General features: G+C 42.1%; 1 long non-coding RNA gene across 1 annotated transcript; it reads right to left on the minus strand.

Moving 5' to 3' along the window:
- Positions 1-987: 987 nt before the first annotated feature.
- Positions 988-3565, minus strand: LOC120680587. The gene is made up of 3 exons (XR_005677732.1): positions 1596-3565; positions 1445-1505; positions 988-1346 (listed from the first exon to the last, which is right to left on the minus strand). It is a non-coding gene; the product is annotated as an uncharacterized LOC120680587 (long non-coding RNA).
- Between the last annotated feature and the right edge of the window lie 228 nt (positions 3566-3793).

The raw sequence follows: 3793 nt of genomic DNA on the forward strand, positions 1-3793 counted from the left end.
TCAGATTTATGTGGAGCTCAGGGTAGGAGTAGAAGAGACATGATTGCTTTGCTTGTGTTGCTAAGTCAAAGACTAGATCCAAGCAGAAATAAGTCATACAATCTGATCAAGATGTGCAAGTGTGTGGATTTTTTTTATAGAGGGTGGATGAACTCCTTAGCACGATCCATCTCTCTTATTTATTTTTCTTGGATGTGGACAATCTTTCTTTTTTCTTTCGACATGCCTTGTGGGCATGTGGCATATCTTCTTTGGGTATGCATCTTTTTCTCTCTTTTATTCTTCTTCTTCTCTTTTTTTTGTTATGCCTTTTGGGCATGTGGCATACCATCTTTGGGTATGCATCTTTTATTTCATTTTTTTCATAGTCCACATCCTTGATGGTCACTTTAGAGAGAAAGAGTCATGGAATATCATGGAGTTTTATTTTACTAGGTTCATACCCGTGCGTTGCTACGGGCGGCAAATTATTTATATCAATCCATATATGAACATAATTAAACATCGTAAAACTTCTACAAAATTTAACTACGGTGGTAAAAGATTTTTCAAAGTAATATATAGCATGGGTAGCACGATATTGTTCTTAGCAGCATGCTATTTTAAGGCTAATTGGAACTCGAAAGAACTCCGTGCTATATCTAATGTTTTTATTCATCCTTAAAATCAGAAACTGAACTGCTCCGCCGATTGTCATCCATTGGATTTGCTATCATTTTTGTAGTCCGTTCAGTGCTTAAAATTTGTCCTACGACCATTTTTTAGGTGCTCCAACATTACTGATGTCTGGACCAGCCGAAAACGGCACAAGATCTGAAGACACGCTGGTAGCAGGAATGTTTGATCTGCATGATGTTACTTCACAAACATCATACTGCTTCCAGAAGAAATCACTGGAGGATAAAATATGGTTAGGAGAAAAGGATGATTGGATCATCATCACAGATAAAAGGTGCTCGTTGTCAATCTTCAACCCTATATCTGGAGCATATGTCCCACTTCCATCATTCACCACTATCGAGGGCCATCAAAATAGTGAATACCGAACTATTCGGCGTGTAGTACTATGCCAAACACCTGCAAGCACTAATGGACACTTGGCCCTGGCTTTGTTCGATGATGGGGTGCTAGCAATCACAGCTAAACAGTATGAGGTTTGGAGAACATTTAAACACTAAACATAGTATGATGCTACTTCAATTATCTCACGGAAGTTTACATGGATGCCATTGTCCACAAGTCTACACCAATGATGAAAACAGTCTTCTTGGCATTCATGCCATTCATCTGAATCAGCAGCTGGTTTAACACTCTGTCAGCAGGACCTCCAGCAACTTGTTCTTCAGCTACAACAACCATATAAGATAAATGTAGTTTCAAACGGCGCAACAACACACTCCTACAGTAAACAGTGGTGGAAATACTGGTCTACTTAACCACAAACCTGCAGAAATTGCTCTGCTCTGTTTTCCGTCTTTCTTTTTCTCGTCTGAGCAAAGACGCGCCTGTAGACATGGACAAACATTTTTCTGCTTTGGAAAAATTGCAAATGAACTCAAGGAAATTACGTAGGAAATATTAGAACACATGTATACCAGTTGTATGTTCCGGGGTGTTAGAAATGATGCATACGTCCGCCGCATTAGTATTAGGATATACTCGTATTGAAATCCACTGCGAACTAAAAGGGGATCAGATGGACACTAACACTTTAATCGTTAACTCGATCATATGCAAACCTGGATCATTTTCCTTGTTGTGTGACTGACACTTCTTCCTCTTATATGCCTCATGCCGCTTTCTATTCTTTTCCTCCCTCTGCTCATCTGTCATTGATGCTTCACGCAGCTTCCTGTTCTTTTCCTCCCTCTGCTCGTCTGTCATCGATGCAGCAAGGAACCTTTCCCGCTCTCTTCTAAGTCGGCGGCCATCTTGAGTGTTGTTTAGAGGATCCATTTGCTTTCGCACGAACCCAAAAACAGGAAGTGGAACATGTAAAAAACCCAAAAATTCAGAGAAGGATAGCAGTCTAGGATTTAGGTTAATGAAGCAGATGGTGGCTTATACTACATATCAGTTTGTAGTTATGTAAGCTGCCAGCATCAAGATGGGTACCATATAATGGGTACTAAGTTTCATAGTTGTTCAGAGGTCCCCGGTATTGAATCAGATCCTGTTACTAAGTCTGAAAAACAGTGAAAATGGTCAACTTTGGACATGAATAAAATGATTTTTTGATGTAGCAACTTTGGATGGCAAGTACCAAAATGGAAAGATGATTGTCCCGGCTGCACAAATATACCATTTGTCCCTATGTAAACATGCATCAAAGTCTTCAAACTTGAATTCAAAGTCAGGCAGTTTGAGCAAAAATGCTGAAAACATGAAAACAGGCTGAACCTGCTCTGTTCTGCTTGATTTTTAAACCTTGTTAGAGGCAGAAATTGAAGATGTGCATGAACGAAAAAATGTAGTTAAATGTCATATCTATAACTTTGATGTTGGTTGGTTGAGGAGTTTACAAGCAGAATTATGAGGTATTTAGTTTCCAATCAGCTGTTTTGGGGTAGCTCGACTGAAAACAGTCTGAATTGGACATGTTCAGGCTAATTTTTAACCAGCCTAGAGGCACAGAACACAGAAGTATTTTGGATATATGGCAAGCGCCTACTTGGGGTCTATGGCTTCTTCAGTGAAGGGATGCCAATACCGCATTCCAACATACACTTCTGTGTTCATGGCTACGAAATCCACATTGCTCTATGATTCATGGCTAAGAAATCCACATTGCTAAGAAATTCAGTGCATGGCAGGCACGGCAATTGGCAAATTTACTTAAATACAGTAGTAACTTGCATCTATATATCTGCCTTTCTAGCTCGAGCAATCATAAGATGATGTTAGAAAGTTAGGCTCCAATGTTGATTAGTGACACAACAAAAAATGGGATTACGAAAAATTAGCTCCCCACATATGTGCAGTATTTAAACCTGCTGTACATTTATGTAACAAACCACTAATTAATTTTGCGCCACAATTGTTAAACCTGCAAAGTAAAAGTACGAAAACCATATATAGCGAGTAAAAAACTCAGAGGCAAGTATCGCTTTGCAGTATGGTGATCACAGGGTATAAAAAAGATTAAACAAGAAAGGCTACACATCGTCAAGAGTCTCTGGGCACCCAAGACTCAGCAAAACACCAATCTTTTCATTGCCAACAAAAAGGTTTCTCAGATTAGATTGGGCAGTGAGAACTGCCTTGGATGCTGTGATACCTCAAGCCAGGTGATGGTTGAGACTTGAGAAGACCATCCCAAGTTGCAAGCGAGTCAGGCAATGGTTGAGAAGACCATCCCAAGTTGCAAGTGATGCCTCAAATTGATTACCATGTTCAGGCTAATTTTTAACCAACCTAGAGGCAGCGAGGTGGCGTGGCATGGCAACATCAGGCAGGGGACGGATCGCGGATTATCAGCGACCGCCGTCTTGATGGGACGACGGGGCGCCGGGAACTGCGCGGCGGTCGCGGCGTGCAACGCGACATTTGGATCGGAGAGCGGAGCAGGGTTCTGCAAATTGAAAAATCAAAATGGGTTAGCTGCGGCGCCCCTTCCAGGATTGATTTTGGCCGATGTTCAGGGGTGTCGACGGGACGTCGGTACGGTGCTTACAGTCAGTGGTTCGACGAGCCGATGGCGCAGTCCGGCGGTAGCGTGTGGACGGCCCGGTGGTGCAGACCGGAGGTAGCAGAGTCGACGTGTGGCGGCGGTTGGGCCCGGCGGCATCGGTGG

Source organism: Panicum virgatum, chromosome 7N (genome assembly GCF_016808335.1).
Source record: "Panicum virgatum strain AP13 chromosome 7N, P.virgatum_v5, whole genome shotgun sequence".
Classification (NCBI taxonomy): domain Eukaryota; kingdom Viridiplantae; phylum Streptophyta; class Magnoliopsida; order Poales; family Poaceae; genus Panicum; species Panicum virgatum.